Here is a 22,206-nt window from a genome sequence, read left to right as displayed (position 1 = left end):
AAGAGATCTACACCTAGATACATCATAATGAAACTGTTGAAGGACAAAGAAAGAATCTTGAAACCTGAAAGAAAGAAACAACTCATCAGGTCAATGGATTCTCAATAAAAATAACAAATAATTTCTCATCAGAAACCATGGAAGCCAGAAGCAATGGAATTATATATTCTAAGTGTTAAAAAAAAATGTCAACTAAGATATTGACCTAGAATTTTATATCCAGCAAAAGTATTCTTCAAAATAGTGAAGTTAAGACATTCCTAATAAACAGCTGAGAGGATCACTAGCAGGCTGCTCTACAAGAAATACTCAAGAGAGGCCAGTCATAGTGGCTCATGCCTGTAATTGCAGCACTTTGGGAGGCCGAGGCAGGTGGATCACCTGAGGTCGGGAGTTCGAGACCAGCCTGACCAACATGGAGAAACCCCGTCTCTACTAAAAATACAAAAATTAGCCAGGCATGGTGGCACATGCCTGTAATCCTAGCTACTCAGGAAGCTGAGGCAGGAGAATCGCTTCAACCCTGGAGGCAGAGGTTGTAGTGAGCTGAGACCACACCATTGCACTCCAGCCTGGGCGACAAGAGTGAAACTCCATCTCAAAAAAAAGAGAAGAAATACTAAAGATAGTCCTTCACACTAAAGTCAAAGAACGCTAGACAGTAACTCAAATTCAAATAAAGAAAATAAAGAGCATTAGAAAAAGTAACTACATATACAAGACAGTATAAATGTATTTTTTTATTTGTAACTCTCATTTTTCTAACTTATTATTTCAAACCCTCTTAAAGCAATAATTATGAATCTGTGATGTAAGTATAAGATATATAAATCTAACTTGTATTACAGTAACAGCACAAAATTTTGCTGCTGAAATTTTAAATATAGTAAAAAAAAACTAAGGAAAGTGAAGTTAAGATATTTCTAATAAACAACTGAAAGGATATATCACTAGCAGACTGCTCTACAAGAAATACTAAAGATAATCCTTCAGACTAAAGTAAATGTAGTAAATAATAGCACAAAGGAGGCAGAAGGAAATAGAGCTATACAAATGCAAAATTTTAATATATTATTGAAATTAAGTTTATTTTAATCTGAACAAGATTGTTACAAATTAAGACAACTGAAAAAACTTGTGGACTGGCATGTCAGCAAGATAGCTGTCTAGACTTGCCTGGTATTCATCTTCCCCAGCAAAAAGGGACCAAAACAATAAGTAAACAACTATATTTTCACTAGCATGAATGAGGACGTACACTGGAGAGCACCAGGAAAATTGCAAAATCCTTGTGGAGCACAGAAACCCAGGATAGCACCATAGACAGGAGAGTGAAGAACCCTATCTCAGCCATACTGTTTTCCCTGTTGAGATCAGCTCAAAGCCAGGATGAACTTCTTATGGGGAAAGGGTAAGCTACAACTGCCCAGCAGTCCTCATCACTGCTGCAGATGCCTGTGTTCTCTGCTACAGGAGAGGTAGATAGTCCTCACATGTCCTAAACCAGTTAGTAGAGTTGCCTAGAGTTCATGTAACTGCATTGCCTCAAAACAGGAGCCCATTTTGTGCACACACACACACCCCACTCCCCATACCAAAGCTGTATGACACAGTGCCATCTTGAAACTGGACTCACTACTAGAGTGCGTCCTGCCCTGGGATCCAGTAGCCACTATATTTCTGTATCCCTGAAGTCATGCCATCATTCCAGTATGCTCACTTGAGTGGCTGCATCACCATTACCCTAGCTGCTTGGAGCCTATTGCTGTGTGGAATGGCTAAGATTTTGGTGTTCAAACACATAGAGCACCCCACCCACAAGGGAATAGGTGGACTTGCACAGTATGGAAGATGACACACAGCTGGACAATCTGATATACCTACACACTTGGTCTGCCAGCCAACCCTGCAACCCCTACCCTCACCCCACCTCGCCCAGCAAAACCATACCACTGCCATCACAAACCAACAGCCTAGGCCACTGACACAATTGCAGACACTATAAATGAGGATTGCAGCTGAATAAAATGCAGAGACCATGCTACTGAGTCCATCTAAAACCGAAGCCAACATACCATACTTAAACAACATCCTATGACTCATGTGCAGGAAACAGTCTCTCCCTCTGAAAACTACTCCACCAAATTTGAAAAGATGACCGTTCCACAGGTATGCACAGGTGTCAACAAAGGAACACACACACACACACACACACACACACACACAGAAAAAGTAAGAAAACATGACATGTCTAAAGGAGCAAAATAACTCTCCAGTAACAGAATCCAAAGAAAAGAACAAAATTCCAGAAAGGCAATTTAAAATAATGATCTTAAGAAAACTCAGTGAGATACAAGAGAATACAACCAATATTCAATGAATATTGAATACAGCCAATATTCAATACAATTCAATGAAATTAGGAAAACAACAGAGATTGATATCATGAGAAGAACCAAATGAAAATCTTGACACTGATGAATACATTGAGTGAAATAAAAATACAATTAAGAGTTTCAACAACAGACTAAATCAAACAGAATAAAGAATTACTGAACTTTAAGATAGTTCTTTTGAAATAACTCAAGAGGTAAGACAAATAAGAATAAAAAGAATGAAGAAATCCTATGGGATCTACAGGATATCATTAAGCCAACAAATATTCACATTATAACAATGCCAGAGGGAGAAGAGATGAAGATAGGCACAGAAAACCTATTAAATTAAATAATAGCTGAAAACTTCCCAAGTCTAAGGAGAGATATAAACACCCAGATTCAGGAAACTCAAAGGTCCCTAATTAGATTCAACCCCCAAAAAATTCTCTTTGAGGCACATTATAAACAAACTGCCAGACTCTAAATAAACCTATAACAAATATAGAAATTGAATTCATAATCAAAAAACTTCCCACAAAGAAAAGCCTATAACCAGATGTACTCACTGGCAAATTCTACCAAATGTTTCAAAAACCAGTAAGTCCAATCTTTCGCAAACTCTTTCAAAAATAGAAGAGGGGGGACTATTTCCCATCTTATTCTATAAGATCAGTGTTGCTCTGATATCAAACCCAGACAAAAATATCCCAAGAAAGGATACTTCCAGAACAATATCCCTTATAAATATAAATTCCCAAAAAACCTCAAAAAATACTAGAACACTTAATTCAGCATGCAACATTTTAAAAAGAATTGTACCAAATGATCAAATGGAATTTATCAATGGAATGCAAGGTTGGTTTGATATACCAAAATTTTTCTATGTCATATACCATGTTAATAAAGAAAGACTAAAATTACAGAATCATCTCAAAAGAGGCAGAAAAATAATTTGTCTGAATCTATAATAAAAATTATTTCATGATGAAACACTCAATAAATGGGACGAAAAGGAACTTCCTCTACTTGGTAAACAACATAAGAGTAAAATGCACACCTAATATCACGCTTAATGCTGAAATCCTGGAATCCTTCCCACTAAGACCAGGAAATGAATGTTCTTTCTAGCCTTTTCTATTCAACATTGTATTGGAGTCTCTAGCCACAGCAATTAGTGAAGAAAAATAAAGGCAGCCAAATTGAAAAGGAAGAAGTAAATCTATCTGTTTGCCAATGACATTATATAGAAAATTTTAAGGAATTCATGAAAGTCTAATAAGCCAGCTTAGCAAGGTTATAGGATACAGGAGAAATATAGAATACTCAATTGTATTTTCATACACCAGCAATGAACAATCAGTAAATAAAATTAAAATAATTTCATTTATAACAGCATTAAGAAGAATAAAATAATTAGGAATAAATTTAACAAAATAATTCCAAGACTAGTATACTAAAAACTATAAAATATTATTGAAAGAAACTAAAGAAGACTTAAATAACTGGAAATACATCTTGTGTTCATGGATTGGAACACTTAATATTGTTAAGGTAACAAACTTCTTGAATTCATCTAGAGTTTTTTCACTGTCTCCATCAAAATTCCAGCTGCCTTTTTTGTATAAATTTATAAGCTAATACTGATCCTCATGTGGAAATGCAAGGGGTCCAGAATAACAAAAATAATCTGAAAAAAACCCCAAAGTTAAAGAACTAACACTTACTGATTTTGATGTCTACAGCACAAAGCTACAGCAATAAAGATTGTATAGTAGTGGCATAGGATAGTCATATTTATCAATGGAATAGGATTGAGAGTCTGGAAATAAACTCATACATTTATGGTCAACTGATTTTTGACAAGAATGTCCAAACAGTTCAAAGGAGGAAACAATAGTTTTTTAAACAAATGGTGCTGCAAAAATGGGATATACACATATACACATATCAAAGAATGAAATTGGATTCCTATCTTTTACCCTATACAAAAATTAACACAAAATGTATCAAAGACCTAAATGTGAAAGCTAAAAGCATAAAACTCTTAGAAGAAACCACAGCTGTAAAATTTGTGACCTCAGATTTAGGCAATGTTTTGTTAGACACGACACCAAAAGACAAGCACAAAAAGAAAAAAATAGATAAACTGGACTTTATCAAAATAAAAAACTTGTACTTCAAAAGATAATATAAAGAAGTGAAAAGCCAACCCACAGAACGGGAGAAAATATTCACAAATCATATACTGTTAAAGGTCTAGGATCTAGAATATATTTAAAAACTATTGCAACTTAACAGTAAAAACATAAATTATCCAATTAAAACATAGGCACAGGATTTGAATAGACATCTCTCTAAAGAAGATATACAAATATCTTGTATACACATGAAAAGATGCTTGATATTATTAGTCATTAGAGAATGCAAATCAAAACCATAATGAGATAACACTTCATATCTACTAGGATAGCTACAATAAAAGGCAATAATGAAGTATTAGTTTAAATAAAGAAAGACTGAAACTGTCATACAATGCCGGTGAAATATAAAAACGATAGTTACTTTGGAAAACAGTTGGGCAGTTTCTAAACATAAAGTTACAATCTAATTCAGCAATTTTATCCCTAAGTATCTACCCAGGAGAATTAAAAACATATAACAAAAACTTACACATAAATATTCCTAACAGCATTAATTATTATAGCCTAAAAGTGAAAACAACCCAAAGATTTATTAATTGATGAACAGATAAACAAAATATAGTATATTAAAACCATGTAATATTATTCAATCATAAAAGAAATGAAGTTCTGGTATATGCCATGACATGGATAAATCTTGAAAACATGTCTAAAGTAGGCAAATCCATTGTAGAGGCAGAGGTAAACTTCCTTTCCGCCCTTTCTGAAGGTTCACTGAACTAAAGTGATAATAGAGAGATTAACATGAGAAAAAGCTTACACATTAATTAATATGCATAATCATGGGAGCCATACAAAATATGAGACTCAAAAAAGGGCCATATGGTTGAGGTTTAAATGTCCTCCTCGTAGGGGAGAGAAAAGTAGGGAGCTGTAACCAATTTTAGAGGGGTAGTAAGTGATTTTCAGAGGAAATGAATGGACCCAGGAGGCAAATATTATTTTGTAAATAATTATCTTAGGAAACTGAATGGGACTGGCAAGTTAAGGGAAGGAGAGGGGTGGAACTGCCTTTGAACAAAGGTTGTCTTAGTATGTAGAAAAAGTCTCCTAGGTAATCTCTCCAACCTGCCCTCAAAAGAATAGATGAAAAGTCTAACTGCATGTAGTGATGACTTTTATAGTCTCTTCTTTTCTCAGGTGGGTAATCTTTCTGGATTATTTCATGAGATTCCTGTAGAGTGAATCTTCAGACAATTGCATTTCTTTTGAGAGGTTTCCTTGGTTAGATAAGGAAATTCCAGACAGAGTCCCTCCTTGCTCTTGGAGTCGGGGGAGAAGAAACAAAAGAGGGTTAAAACGTTTTGGGTTTTGAGGCAGCTTCTAAGGTACTCCAACTTCATTTAATTCAAAGTGCTCAGTATGCCAAAGCACCATTGTGTGGGGTATCATTTTCTTAGACCCAACACTATAAATACTAAGAGTAGTTTAGTGGTTACCAGGGATAGCGGAAAGAAGTAATCAAGGGTTACTGATAATGAGCATAAGTTTTCTATTGGGGGTGACAGAAATATTCTGGAATTAGATCATGGTGACATTTGCACAACTCTGTGAATATACTTAAAAGCCACTGAATTGTACCCTTTAAACGGATGACTAGTGTATGTGAGTTACATCTCAATTAAAAACAAAAGTCTAGAACTAGACATATCATTGCAAATACTCAAATTAGAAGAGTCTGCTTCCAAGGTAAATAAGTGGAAAGTGGTCACAAGATAAGAACAGAGGCTATTAGGAGATGAGGAAAATCAGGAATGAGAAGTAGGAAGCCAACTCTTCATAATTTTTTAGGTGAGCAGCAGAGGGAGCCCTTGATAGCAAAGAAAATTACAAAAATAATGTTTATACTTCTGATCATAAAGTTAATACAATCTTTTTATAGAAAATTTGAAAAAGTACCACATAAAGGTAATAAAAACCCACTAATCATTCCACCACCCTAAGAACCACTATTAACATTTCATTGACGCAAATCCTTCCAGTCTTTTTTCTGTGTGTGTACATATGTACGTAAGTACGTATATAGCTAAGCCCACCCACAGCTCTATTGTACATGTAACTTTGCCTCTTAAATTTTTCACTTCATGTTACCTTTTATATTTTTTCCAAAGCCTTAAATATTCCTGAGAATGTGGTTTTCCATGCCTACAGATGAACTGTCATTAATTAAACCTATTTTTAGAATTTTTCAGTCACAAGTAATCCTGTAATAAACATCCTTATACCTAAATCCTTGTATTTCCTAAAAATCTATCCGAAGTAAGGATAGATTCCTTAAGAAGGAATTATTAGGTCAAATATTGTTTACAGCTTTAAGTCTTTGAATACATACATATTGCCAACATTTCTAAACAGAAAATTTAAAAGATTGTTATACTACCACCAGCAGTGGATGAGATTTTCCTTTATCTTGAACTTTTACCCAACTATGTAATTATCAAGGTTTTTTGAAATTTAAAATATTTGCTAATTTAATGGACAGAAATTTGTATCTTTTAAAATTATTTTTAAATAAATAGTGAGCCTGAAATTTTTTCATGATTTATTGTCTAATTTTTTTCTGCTTGTACAAATTCCTTTTTTGTGAATATTGAAAATTTTTCTGCTTAGGATATTTATCTTCTAATCATTGACTTCGGAAGCTCTTCACATATTAACGATGTTAACCTTTGTCTTCTATTTTGCCTTTTTTTCAAGTTATTCTTTGCCTTATGCTTTTTTATCATGAGTTTTGATGTATATGTTTATGATTTTTATGTAAAAACATTCTGTCTTCTCTTTTATAGATTCTTCCTCCACCTTTTTGTTTAAAAAGTGCTTCCATACATTGAGAGTTGATGGATACTTATCATAATTTCTTTTACTCATTTGTTTTCATATTTTAAAATTTATTTAATTCATCCAGAATTTATATAGGGATATGATTTGGGTCTCCTCCTTCCCTTAAAAACTGAATTAATTTCCCCAGCACTATTCACTGGCATAATCTTTCATTTCCTTCCCTAATTTGAAGTGTCTTCATCAAATACTAAATTCTTATATGTATTTGAGTGTGTTTGGGGACTCTATTCTCTCTGTCTAGTTGTATACCAATATCATGTTATTAAAGCTTTATAACAGGTTTTTAACATCTGAAGTACAGTTTACCTTATTTGTTTATGAATCTTTCTTGGTTATTTTTATCCACAAATTATTCTAGATAAACCTTACAGTCACATTTTCATTCAAAAATATTCCAATTGGGATTTTGATTAGAATCATATTGGACCTAACAATTTGAGAAAAAGTGACATCATCCAATAATATAAAATATGTCTCAATTTATTCAAGCCTGATTTCATATTAACGAAAGTTTTACAACTAAATTGATGGAAGCCCTATATAAACAAACAAGCTTGTTTCCAGGTTTTATTGTTCTTATTCTTGCTTGTTTTGCTTTGCTTTCCCCCCATTGTAAAAGAGCTCTTTTCCCTCTTTACAATTATTATCTGATTATGGATTTTTTTTATATTTTGTATCCAGGTATCGTAATGAAGCATTAGTTGTAATAGTTGATTTCTTAGGTTTTCCTAAATAGGTTATCCTTAAGAATTTAGAAATTCTCTACATAGTCATGACTTTGGGGTCTCAAAACCAATTCAACTTTTGGAATTACAGCTTTTACGCTTCATAAGCATAACTTCTTTTTCTAAGTAAAATAAAATTAAGTGTGTAAACTGACCAACTAAAAAGCACAAACAACTCTAAAACATACAGATTCCACTCCTCCACTTGGCTCTTAAAGGGTTAATATTTACCATGAAGAATTTTTTTTAATCTAATAAAAAAAATCAATCCAAAAAATATTCTTAAAGAGGCATTAGTGACTCAAAATGTTATTTGGTTTTATATGGCCTCCAAAACTACAGTGTTTTTAAAAATCAGGTTTATCGAGTTATAATTTACATACAGTAGAATTCACCCTTTTCAGGCACACAGTTCTACAAATTTTTACAAGCATATACAGTCAAGTAATCACCACCTCAATCAAGACAGAATATTTCTGACACCCTGAGAAATTATCTGTGCCCCTTTGAAGTCAATCTCCTTCCTCTCACTGGATCAGACCTGGCAATCTCTGATTTATTTCTGTCACTAGATATTCTGGATAGCATTTTTGTTTTTCAGGCTTCCAAGCGGAGTCAAAGCTGGCCAGTAGCAACTAGCACAGAGTCCTCTGCTGCTCTTTTGAAACCACCTTTTCTTTGCTGACAACCAACAGATCAGTCTCCATAGTCAGCAAAGCTGAACTCCAGCTTTAGACACAGGCCAATTCCTCCCATAAAACTTGGCCTGGTGTCAACTGGGCGGACATGCCCGGACAAGCCTGCTGGGGTAGCCGCGCCCGCAGGAGGGGGGTCCTTACAACATGGAGCACCAGTTGCACACTGTCCCCTTTTGAGCTCAGTTCTCCTTTTTAGTTTGGAAGTGTGTGCGTATGTGTGCCTGTGTGTGGGTCCATGCCTTGCAGAGCCCCAGTATACTTTGACATGTTTTCTGCATCTACAGTGTGAGTAATACACTGGAGGGTAGATGAGCCAGCCCCTTCTGAGAAATACAGTAGTCCTCTTTGAACCTCTCCTCCTCCTGTCATCTGATTGCTGGATGGCGTGAGCCTGTGGTGTACTGGTGAGAGCCGGAAGGTCTGGGACTGGATTGCTCCTACTGAGTCAAAATACAACATAAAAACCTTGGGGGAGGATCTGAGGCTGAGAACCAGCTTCAGAAAATTATAAGTTGCCAAAGAAACTCAATTTTAAGCATCATGTCTGAAGCAGTTAGGAAGGTTTTTCACTTTTGTCATTTCTGCTAAGGTCCCCTTTCTCCTCTGATACTTCTTTCCCCAGCTTTCTCCACGTGATTTGGACTGCTTTCCTAGTTCCCTTAAATGCCACTGTAAAGAAACCTATCTGTGGTTTTATGTTACCCCACTGGAGTGTTGTATGTGAATATAGGGCATAAAAGGGGATAAATTGCCTAACTCAATCCACCCTCGAGGCCTGCCACATTAAAAAGATATACTACGGAACTTTCGTCTGCCCTGAAATGACTGGAAATACTGTGAGACTGCAGAGTTTAATGAAAACTCTGAGTCTCAACTTGAAGTAGATAGATAACTCTCTGATCTACTCTTGGGCCTATATATAACATTTTATATGTCAAGGCCTCTCAACATTCACGGTTAATAACTAGTCCTGGAAGAATATTTATAGCTTATGTTAATTCTTATCCTGGAGACATGCAAGGTTCAAAATAGGTGGGAGAAAAGCACATTTGTGTAGGCTTAAATCCAAACCCACAAGCACACCAACTCTACTATCCACCAAAGTCTGCAGCTGATCAGGTAGGGCCACTTTATCTCAAGCACAAAATATCTGAATTGTATGCTACACAAAGAAATTGCCTTATTTATTTCATCAGGTTTTCTTTTTTTTAGTCTGTGAATATGCCCTCGTTAACTGTTTACTTACTTGGCAAATTGCTTAGCACTATGTACAGAAAAAGGCACTAGGTGTTTTTTACATTGACTCAGAAAAAGTTAAAATGGAGAAACTTCTATCTGCTCACTTGGTCCTTCATGGGGAATTCTACCACTTCCCTTGGTCCAGCTCACTCAAGGCCAGTGCCATGACAACTCCTGGGTTGAGAATCACTGATTTAAATGGCATTTGATCACATCTGTCCCCACTTGTGGCTCTCTGCTCTGTAGATTTGCTGACTCACAGAGTCCACCGGCAGAGATGCTGTCAGGCATGAACTGGTTGCATGACACTTGGAAGGCATAGTGGGACATCTGCCTCACCAGCTTCCTTCAGGTGTTCCACTGAGCCCCAGCATTCAAATTTTCATCTGTGGGAGAGGAAGGGAAGGGAAGGCTCTGGTCTATGGTACCGTAGGATTCCAGTGATGCCTCTTAGGCATCCCCCACCATTCTCTGATCGTTTCCCACATGCAAAGTGCCAACCTGGTCGTGCAACAGTGTACACATGTGGTGAACACCAGGCACCCTCCCATGAGACTTCTGCAGCATTCCAGCACTCCATCCTCCCCTAGCTTCCAGTTTAGGACAGGCCCAGGAGAGGAATGGTGAGGACAGAGTTAAACATGACTTTTGCTTCATCGTGGGTTCTTTCTTCCCGTCCTCCCAGCCATCAGACCTCCTCCTATAAACAGATGTGTGCTCAGATTAGCTACTTTTTGGAAAAAACAAGGAAATGATAATACTAGCAAAACTTTATTGAACTAATATTTGTCTATGTACCAGGAACTGGCTAAATACATCACATTTATCTCATTCAATTCTGACAAGAACCCTATACCAACAGGTGTTGCTGCCGTAGATGGGAAAACTGTTGGCACAGAGGTGAAAAAGATTTACCTATACGGATACATTGCATCAAAATTCAAGCTGAGGTTCTGACCCCAAAGCCCGTGCTCCAAACTAGAGTCCTCCTGTGCACATTTCACGTTTGGAATTATTATAAAGGATTTTGCAATGACTAAAATAGGCACATGAATGAAGACGTATCCAGGTCTGCCTGAGAGGAGACTCGAAGCCAAAGCCCAGCTCAGCAAGGCCAGAGAATTTCAGTGTATCCCCATAGGGCGCTGGAACTTCGTCTGGGTGCATTTGTTTTTTTAAGCCTGGGTACTGCAGAGTCATTTAAAAACATGTGCTTGCCAGGGCAGAACATCATCTGATGGCAGCAAACACCTGGTGCTGGCCAGGACTGAGGAGGGAACACATCAGGTGAGTGTGGGCCAACCCTTCCTGCACAGAACAGGAGGGCGGGGGATGGGATGCTTGATTTTTAGTGGGAGGGATGAGGAAAGCAGTTCTGAAATGTTTTTCACAGAAATAGAAACTAGTGAAATAGAAGCTGGCATTTGACTACTTTAGAAAAAAGAGAGGAGGGTAATAGGGAGGAAAGTGATTGGCTGCTGCTGCCAAACTCAGGAACTTTTAAAATTTTGTTTGTTCCCCCAAAGAAGTGCATGCCCAAACCACCAAGAGAGGGTAAGTGATGAAAAGCAGATCTGCAAGTTGGGGCCCCAGTCACGGTAGCAAGCACCCTATCTCACAACAGCCCTGCAACCGGCGAAGTTGCAGCTTCTGCTACAGTGCGCGTGCGTGCGGGTCCCCCCTCCCCTCTCCCCTCTCAGCCCATCCTCCTCAGCCCAGATCCCTCCCTGCACCAAGATCATTCCAGCTGCACGCAATAATCAGGCAAGCAACTTCTAACCCAGCCTAGGGGACTCAGACGAGATAATGTTTAATTTTTCTGCAATGCCTTCTTAAGGCTCCAGGGATCTGTACCCCAGGGTGGAGAATGCTTTCCCAGAAGCAGAGCCTGTTTCTCCAGCCTGAGAGTGTGTGCTGCAGAGCTGGGACCCCACCCTGTATCTAAAGTAATTGCTGTATCTAATGGTGCGGTGCTGCTGACTTCCTTACCAGCTGTAGCTTTCTGTTGCCCGACCCTGTTATTACTGGCTCCTGCTTTATTTTAGGGATGTTAACCTGCTCGTATGTGTCTGCTAGTACCTTGCTGGTAAACTCCATCTTAAAGGCTCTTTAGAGAAGGGCTTTATGAGTTTTCCTTTTACAGGCCTTTATTGCATTTTTTTTTCTCCAGGTTCCTCTCTCTTCCTCCTCTCACTCCTTTCTGCCTGATTAGAGCACGGGATGTTAGCTTTTTTTAGGGACACCTTAGAGCCAGCCAGTCACATTATATGAGAATATGTTGTTCTAAGAGCCTGCCCCTAGGTCACAGATTCAGACCTGTGGAAATGGCCTAGGCTATTCTGAAATGCTCTGGTGGGGTTCCAGCATTCAGCCTCCAGCTAAGCTCCATCCTTGTGAGCTATAAGTTGGAATGAGTAAGTAGGCCAAACTTCTAATCCTCCCTGTGCCAGCATCCCACCTGAAGGGCATAGTACAGAAAGGGGAGCATGGGGACCCAACTCATTCACTATCAACAGGTCTTGTTCATTTCTTTTCTCTAGGAAAAAGCAACACTTCTCTCCATCTGTGAGAGGTGGACGCCAAGGCCCCGTTTACTGTAAGCATACTTTTCTCCTCTGCACAGAGTACTGTCATTGCTGCCCTATCTGTGCTATGGACCTACACAGTTTAACAGAAGCCCACCAGGGGCTTAGGTGTTCTTTCATCTAAGTAGTTCCAATATCCTCAACCACTACAGTAAGATGTCTACATGGCAAGTTAATTCAGGCATAAAATGCAGCATGGGCAGCATATGTGGGTGGTCTCCAGCCACTTCTGGTGGCTGCTTGGACCACTTCATAGAGACTTGTTCCAAGGAACAAGGAGACAGTTTCGTGAAGTGCCTTGACTCCCACTGAAATGGCTGCTACAAGAGGTTATTTCTCACTGCAGAAGGATTTGGGAACAGGGATAGGGGATAGGAGATTATAAAGCCAGGGGTTTTTGTTTGTTTGTTTTTTGTTTGTTTTTGTTTTGTTTTGTTTTGTTTTTTTGAGATGGAGTCTTGCTCTGTGGCCCAGGCTGGAGTGCAGTGGCACGATCTTGGGTCACTGCAAGCTCCACCTCCCGGGTTCACGCCATTCTCCTGACTCAGCCTCCTGAGTAGCTGGAACTACAGGCGCCTGCCACCACACCCAGCTAATTTTTTGTATTTTTAGTAGAGACAGGGTTTCACCATGTTAGCCAGGATGGTCTCGATCTCCTGACCTCGTGATCCACCCACCTTGGCCTCCCAAAGTGCTGGGATTACAGGCATGAGCCACCGCATCTGGCTATAAAGCCAGGTTTTAAGTCCAGCCCATTTTGACCAGTTTTGTGGCCTTGGGTGTTTCTGAACTACAGTTTCCTTATCAATACAATGAAGATTGAATACACCCTATGGAACCATAGTGAGGTTCACATCACCTAATGTGAGAAATCGCTTTGTAAACTGGAAAACACCACAAATAAAAAGAGGCTATTGTTATTGGGCTTATTATTCTGAGGCAGGAGAACCAAGGTATAGAAAAGAGAAGTAAGAGTTAGATACCACACAGTCTGAGATGCTGGGAGAACAACACAAGCCTCTGTAGATCCTCCTAGGACCTTTCTTCTGGAATGTTCTGCGATGACACTGGCAGAAACGGGGGGCAGCACTGCTCTTGTTAATGATAAAATGGCCAATTCTGCAATTCTATCAGCTGTGATAGAACTCAGTCCAAATCATTTTATTGCTAACCCTCAAATCACCTGACTAGTTATCAACTCATTGGAAAGGTAGTGTAGCGTTAAGAGCATGGACCATGGGACCTGGCTACCCGGACGTGAGCCCATCTCTGTGTCCCTCTGACTAGACAATTTGAAGTAAGTGACATGACTCATCTGTGTTTCAGTATACCCATCTATAACATGGAGATGATAATACTGTCTACTTCATAGTGTGAGAATAAAATGAAAAAGAAATGGAAAGTACTTCAAAAAATTTCTGACATGTATTGATAGTAAACTAAGTGTAGCTACTATTGTTTTTCAATAAAATAGTCCACTCTTAAAAAACAAAATGTGTGTTCTAAATTGTAGGAGGAGATGGATTCTTCAGGCATAATGGAGAATAAATCCAGTCCCTCTTCCTCCACTCTAACGTGAAGGGTCTACCATGCCAAAATAAGTTAGATTACAGAGTCCGGTGGAGCTAATATAGTGTGCATATGCACTTTGATCCTGGAAATAAAGAGTGGTGACATTTCCTCTCACTGGCAGAGCCCAAAACTAGATAAAAACAGGCAGTGTGGCTGAATCTGCGCTCCTGTATCAACTGCTGTGTGACTGTGGATGCCTGACGTCTCTCTGTGCCTCACTTCCTAAACTTGCAATGGAATAACAATAGCACCTGCCCTCTAGGGTTGTTGTTTAGAGCAGTCACTGAACAGCTACACAATAAAATCCAGCCATTATTGTTGTTATTAGGATACCATTTGCCATTACCCAACTTTGTGATTTGGGATCTTGAGAAATTGCATAAATTTCATCTTTCAAGTTAAAGTAGAAGAACCAAAAGCCAGATAAATGTAACCTAAAGCCATATGTTTTGTTAAAGACAAGGAAAGGAAATGCCACATCATTATAATCATGTTATTTGGTCATACATTATGACGGTATCTACAATCATCAATTCATGTCACTTTTAAAAAAATTACAGTGCGTTATTTGAATTAGAAAGCATTTCCATACGTGAAAGCTTAATGCCCTTTAGACATTCCTCAATGTTCACAAATAAACTGACCTGGCAGGCCTGGGTGTTCCTAGACTTTGTTTTTAATATCAAGCGTGGAGGATAAGGGTAATAAACAATGTCTACTGATTCTGGTCACTCTGAAGTGCCACTTTTTTTTTTTCGGTTTCGCCAGAGCTTGGCACACCTTCATATTTAGAGGCAATGTATCTTCAAGGATCACTCATCAGAATATTTGCACAAACTCATAAGTGGCAAGAACTGAAAATGCCTTGTGATTTTCAAAGTTTTAAAATAGTCCTATGGGGTTGGTGACCTCAGTCAGGTCAGCCATCAAGTTTGGGATCTGACAGTAAAAGTCATAAAGTGAGTCAACTGAGTCAGAGAGGCTGCAACAGCATTATTCTTCTCTTCTGGCTTCTCTAGCAAAGCATAAGTTTTGGTGTTAGGGCTGTCTCTGCAGATAGGGAGTTTGGTTTCCAACATGCTAGGAGCATCCCTGGAGAACGCTGAAAAGCAGAATAGGCTGCCAGAGTCCAAGAGCTGGTATCAGTAAAGTTAGCACAAGATTTAATAGACTAGAACATACCCGCCCAATCCATTTCTCCAGCCTGATAATCCAGGGCAATTAAGAGAAATTGCTCTAGTATTTTTAGCATTTTTGAAGTTTCATCTGGGCAAACACAGAAATGGATAACTATGTTATCCAGACCTTACCACTTTTTGTTATTGAGACTCTAAGATTAAACTAAAGACTGGCCTAGCAAAGCAGATATGTTTGCCCTTGCCTGAGAGGAGATAGAAACTTGGGAAGAAACAAGGGTCTTTGTAGTTACTGGGCTTCCACGAGGATCCTCAAGGTTTGCAAACACCAAATGGACAGGACTCCATCCCTGAAGTACAGGCCAGTCCTACCTCCTTCACAACGACGTGCTGACGTCATGGTGCAAATTTGCAAACATTTTTTGCCTTCTTAAGAAAATTATTCAAACCTAGTAAAATGCAAGAGTTAAAGCCTTGCTTTCATAAACATAGCCTGTGTGTGTTGCAGGGTGACTTTTAGATATTATATGGAAAAATGCAGTAAAAAGTACTGAAGTAGCCCATTCCGTTCCATTGAATTGTTAGGCAGTTATGGTCATCCTAGCCTCAGTAAACTAAAATACATGATGAAAACCCAATCTAAGGACATCAACTGCTATGTACTAAATAAACTACACATCCCATTTAAAAAGCATTTAAAATTGTGCCAAGAGAGGTTATGCTGGAGGGACTATAATTTTAAAATCATTTACTGTACAACCATACATTTAAATTTTAACTTGAAGCTAAATGTTGCAAAATTAAATCAATTTTATTTGATAACATAAGGCAGTTTATACTCTTTCATTTGGGGTTGATGGAGCCCCTGGCACAGTCTTGAATTTAAGACCCCTACCCTACAGGAATAGTTAACTCTTGATCCTAGCATGCTGTCTCCTCCTGAAAGAGTTATTTAAAGTTAGATGTGTTTCTTTCTGTTTTTTTCTTAGCCACTTTTCTATCCCAAGCTCAGCAAAGACATTCAATTCATTCCCCCTACACCTCTCTCTCTCTCTTTCTTTCTCTCTTTCCTCCCTCCCCTCTCTCCCTCTCTTTTTCTCTCTCTCCCTCTGAAGTTTCTAAATCAGTTCCTACAGCTTTAGTTTTCTTTTTCTAAAATTAAAAACGTGGCTTCTGGCTATAAAACGAATCTCCCACCTTCAGCAGCCCCAGTCCCCTGGGGCTGTTACTGGCGTGATCTATAAATTAACTGGAGTCACTTAGAGCCCTCAGTTAGCTTTTAGTCAAACATTAGCAGCAGTGTTTACCCTTGTGTAATCTGCAGTTGTTACTTAATTTAATGCCCATCAGCATTTTTTTAAAGAACATGTTCAGCAAATCCTTGGCACAGGCTGTTTGAATTCCTTACTCTTCCCTTCCCCCACCTTGACCCAAATCAAGCTAAATGTATCTGAGTACAGCTTGCTAATATTTTTAATTTGCTAGTGTAGTTTTCCTTCTCCTTGAGGAAAGAAAGAAGAGTTTGCTTTCTGTGCCAATCCAACTACATCCTACTCAGAGGCCTGGGCTTCGTGTCCCCACTGCACCTTACATCAAAGAGGGTGAACTGTAAATTGTTAGGGTTTTTGTTTCTTGTTGCTCTGGCAGTGATCTGTGAGTGATGTAAGATGGGAAGCATCCTCAGACTCCCATTTGGAGGATGCTGGTGTGGCCCCCTGAAGAAAATCCATTGAAACAAACTTTGAAGTGCTGCCCAGTAGAGAGCTAAAAGCTGAACATATCACGTCATAATTCATACATAACTTCGTGTGTTTTGAATCTTCCTCCTCCACAGCCACCACCTCAAATGTAAATAAATAGAGCCCTGGCCTTCCTACAGGGTTCTGTTGCTCCTTTCATAATGTGAGATCCATCTAGATCCAGCAGGAGAACTTCTCTAAGGCCATCATAAAGGCAGTAGGAAGTACTGATCTCAAACAGCACAGAGGAGACTCCCCTCCAAAGAAGAGTGAAGCACATCGTTAAAGAGTAAGAACACAGGGGGAAATTAAGGGGTGATCTTCAAAGGCTACAATGAACAGCTCCTCTCTGCTTTCACACACTGTACAAGAAAAAACCTCCTTCAGTTCAGGAGGCTTTGGTTAACAGCCACATTCTCAATATTCTGGGTTTCAAGTCCAAGAAAATCAATGTCATGGTGGAAACCTCATGCTTTTTCAGGTGATATAATCCAAAAAATGTGTACATCTCAATAGTATAAAGGACTCTGAATCAGCCAGGGCTCAACTTGCTATTCTATTCCTTTCCTGCAAGACTTGACCTTGAGTTTCAGTGTCTCTCAGCCATACTTCTGCTTCCTGGTGACTAGAAATCAGGACTCTCTCCCATTTACCACTAGGGAAAACCCTACTGCTAAGGACCGTAAATGTCAGGGGATCACCCTGAGTCTCACAGATGGCACTTGAAGAGGAGCAGTGTGGAGACACAGGACACGAAGAAGGCAACAGAGACCCAGAGGACAGAGGCTCATCCGACTACTGCAAATGAACAAACACCAAAACAGGCATTTTTGCACTTTCAGACAGGGAGTTCCAGGACTGAGCGCACATACAGTCCATGGTTAGATTTCCAGCCCTCAGTGAGGGGCTGAATTATGTGCCATTAACACAATACACAGCCATCTTGGGAGTCAGCATATCTGTCTGAGCCCAGGTTATAAGTGCACACTGGTGGTCTATGGTTGCGGGCCAGTGTCACTGTCCTGTCACAGTCCTGAGATCTCCAAAGCAGCCCAGATGACACATATGTCCCTGTCTTTGACTCTCCTCCAGCACAACTCTGTGATATTACTATCAAGGCCCCAAAATGCAGCTGTTTTGCTACACGAATTATGAATAAGTTCTACAAACTTCTTGAACCATCTGGAAAGGGCACAGAACACAGGGCTGCACAGACAAGGACTTTAAGGCTCACCTCACTCCCAGTTAATATTAGTAGCTCTTCTCAGCAAGAACATGAGCCCAGGTCCCAATAGCACTATTGAAAAAGGCAGTTCCGCTGTAGAACGGGTCCCTCTTTTTGCTATTTCCACTGCTAAGTGCCCGCATCATGGGCATGCAAGATTTCTTCTGCCATTTTCCTTTCACAACTTTCATCAACTGCCTCTTCGATTTCCCTGTCTTGCACAATCTCAACCCAACTTACTTAACAGCACTAATTGTTCAGTTCTTATGGACAGTGTGTGCCTTTAGTCTTCCTCCAAGGAGAGTACTTGACAAACATAAAATGGAAATCTTAGGAACGCTTTTACACCGTTGGTGGGAATGTAAATTACTTTAACCATTGTGGAAGATGGTGTGGTGATTCCTCAAAGATCTAGAACCAGAAATACCATTTGACCCAGCAATCCCATTACTGGGTATATACCCAAAGGAATATAAATCATTTTATTACAAAGATACATGCACGCGTATGTTCATTGCTGCACTGTTCACGATAGCAAAGACATGGAATCAACCCAAATGCCCATCAGTGATACACTGGATAAAGAAAATGTGGTACATATACACCATGGAATCCTATGCAGCCAAAAAAGGAAATAGATCATGTCCTTTGCAGGGACACAGATGAAGCTGGAAGCCATTATCCTCAGCAAACTAACGCAGAAATAGAAAACCAAACACTGCATGTTCTCACTTGTAAGTGGGAGCTGAACAATGAGAACACATGGACACAAGGAAGGGAACAACACACACCGGGGCCTGTTGTCAGATGTGGTTGGGGACGGGGAGCATTAGGACAAATAGCTAATACATGCTGGGCTTAACATCCATGTGATGGGTTGATGGGTGCAGCAAACCACCATGGCACATGTTTACCTATGTAACAAACCTGCACATCCTGTACACGTACCCAGAACTAAAAATAAAAATAAAAACAAAAACAAAAAGATGGAAATCTTTTTAGAAAAATGTGTCATTGAATTGGAGGTGGAATCCATAATGATCAACAACAATAAATTCTTTTCTTCTCCATTAGATCATCTCCCTCAGTCTGTGGGTGTGTTCATGCGTGTGTGCCGTGCCGGGTCCCCACTTTCCTCAGCACATTTGTGCATGTGTTTGTTTACTGACCAGTGCCCAGTTTGCAAGGCTCCCCCAAAGGCAGCCTCATTCTGCTAGTGCCTGCCCAGGACCCTGCACCAGTCAATGAGAAACCAAACAAACTGGCTGCAATAAGCCGTTTACACCAGTTCCCAAAGAGAAAACTTTGGGCCCATTCCCAGAAGGCCAGGCATGTGAGTGAAAGGAGCCTGACTTGCAAAGCTTCCCCCACACTCAGGGTTTATTCTGTTTATTCTGTCATCCCTCTTTATTCTTTCAACTGTGGTTTCTCCGTGGAGCAACGCATCACACTGCACCCAGATTGTGGAGACACACAGAAGACATCCAGAAAGGGCCAGAGAGAACACAATCCCGCCGATTCATTCGCTAAGCCATTTGTTAACAAGCTGGTTTGGGGTTTTTCTTTTCCACAGTTTTTCAACACTTGAGGAATTGAAACTGCCAGCTGTTCTCATCTTTAAATGAAATAGCCTGAATGGGAATTTAAGCTAGTTTTCATTATTATAGTCCCCTTCAGAAATACATATGACCAAAATAATGAGCTAATGAAATAATCTGGACATCCTGTCCATGCAAAACGGACGTGTAAAATATTAAGTGCAGAGCCAGTCAATACTTAGTAAATGTTGATGCAGACCTGGTTTCCTAAGGTTTGAAATGTGTAACTAAATGACATATAACTTCTGAAATATCAGGGCACCAAGGAGGAATTATAACAGAAGGCCATCAAAAAGCAGACTGCACGTGATGTAGCAGAGAGGCTGTGGAGTCAGACATGCCCAGATTCAAACTGGATTCCACACTGGCTGTGTCACTGGAGCTGATGGCACGTTCTCAGCAAACCTCAGTGCTCTCACCTCTAAAACGGGATTCAGAAGAATAGGGCGCCAACTCAGTAGATTGGTATGGGGATTAAAATTTAAAAATGCATGTAAAACACTTGACTAACTACAGTTTCTAGCTCACAATAAGCTCCTAGTAAACGAAAACTACTGGGCACTCTTGTCTTACAGATAATGGCTTTAAAAACTGGGAACTTAAAATAATTTTAAAACTCAGGAAACAACGAATACCTCTTTGAGGGAAATATCTGACTCCTAAACCAGGTAATGGAACATCTTGGAAACCCAGACCTCTCAGAGCAGACTTGTTAAAGTGCCAGGGACAGGGCTCATACCCAGTTGACACTCAATAAACATTTATTGATACTGACCATGGTTTCGTCAGGTTTAAAGTTTAAAATAAAATGTCTGGAAGAATTACAGAATTAACCACTTGTGGTTATTCCTGAAATATGATGGCATCAGTGTGAAAATTGAAAACACTACCCCACATAAAAAGCTGTATACCAATTTTGTTTAAAAGACTGGAATGACCCTAAATACAAAGATTGCATGAAAAGCAGAGATTCGTTAAATTATAAGAACAAAATTAAGAAGGATTTCCTAGAAATGGAGGGGGCCTCACTAACTTCAGCAGAGAAATTTTCTTCATCTGTCATCCCCTGACTCCACAGGGTAATGTAACAATGCCAGGGAGATGTCTGCATATACCCAGGGTGAGACCACCAACCCTCTGCATTTAGCCAAAGGGCTACCAAATTATGGTGCAACACTGGCTGATTGAATCATTCAGAGTCAAATTCAAACAGATGAACTCACAGAGGAGAGCTCCCACACATAGATGGAGAAAATTAAGGGAGGCCATAGTTTAAAATTTTTCTTTTCATCAAGGTAGAGTTTGCAATGTGACAATGATTAAGCTGTAGGGGAGGCTTTTAACAGAATTCCCTCTGGCCTTCTACTAACTCACTGAAATACATCATTTGCTTTTCTCAACTTCCTTTAATTTTAGTCTAGAAATAACCATTTATCTTAACATTCACTCTCACATGGGGCAAAAGAAAAAACAAATTTTGCAGAATTCAGAGAGGCATTCATTAATTCATGCTGGTCTGTCTTTGAGGAATACCTGGGAATTAGAAGGCAACCAAGATATATTACCTTCATCCTTGAGAATAAGTTCCTAATCTTTAGGGACTAACCCTTTAAATGAGCTACCTCTCTTCACTAGATATTGAATAAATTGATCTCTGGGACACTTAAAATGCCAGGCTCTGTGTCTGTATGGTATAGTAACACCCCCCACACAGACAGGCATGCACACACACACACACACGTGCACACACACATGCCCCTGAGTTGAAAAGAATCAGCAGGGACTGTTTATTGGAGTGCTGTCCACAGTCATTTGCACTTTTCCAGCACAGAGCAGAACCATAATAGTAAACCCTTTGCAAGAAACGGGCACATCTCCACATTAAGAAGGTTTGGCTGCAGGTGGGTATGAAAATGCAGAGTTTATGGGAACTTTGCCTTTTATTTATTTTTTTATATCCTCTGTTGCAACTGCAGATCTATGTGAGTGTAGCCAGCCTCCCTACTATGCCTTTTGGGAAACACACCTTGAGGTCTCTGCAGCCTCCTGGCCTGATGTTTGCATAGTTGAGTTGAGGAGGCTGACAGTTTTCGGCCCAAATATCAACACAGAGGTTTACTTTGTCCTTGTATTAGATTAAAATGCTTGAACATATTTATAAGCTAAATTTGTCGTTGTGTTGTTGGTCAGTCTTCTTTCAAAAAAACAAAAAGAACTTATTCTATGATTATATTTAGCAGAAAGCCATTTTCTACTTTCTCCTAGTGTA

At 39.3% G+C, this 22,206-nt stretch overlaps 1 protein-coding gene and 1 long non-coding RNA gene across 2 annotated transcripts in view; one reads left to right on the top strand and one right to left on the bottom strand.

The window, feature by feature from the left end:
- Window positions 1-10,583: 10,583 nt before the first annotated feature.
- The window catches only part of LOC100598481 (leukemia-associated protein 1), a 434,950-nt gene continuing 423,327 nt past the window's right edge, over window positions 10,584-22,206 (bottom strand). The window contains exon 6 of the transcript XR_004030176.1: window positions 10,584-10,782. The gene's annotated coding sequence lies outside the window, so the exon portion shown is untranslated. The remainder of the gene's footprint in view (window positions 10,783-22,206) is intronic.
- LOC115835194 lies at window positions 11,199-17,715 on the top strand. The gene is made up of 3 exons (XR_004030177.1): window positions 11,199-11,369; window positions 12,623-12,678; window positions 17,210-17,715. It is a non-coding gene; the product is annotated as an uncharacterized LOC115835194 (long non-coding RNA).

Source organism: Nomascus leucogenys, chromosome 5 (assembly GCF_006542625.1).
Source record: "Nomascus leucogenys isolate Asia chromosome 5, Asia_NLE_v1, whole genome shotgun sequence".
Lineage (NCBI taxonomy): Eukaryota > Metazoa > Chordata > Mammalia > Primates > Hylobatidae > Nomascus > Nomascus leucogenys.
This window is presented reverse-complemented; position numbering and strand designations above follow the sequence as displayed.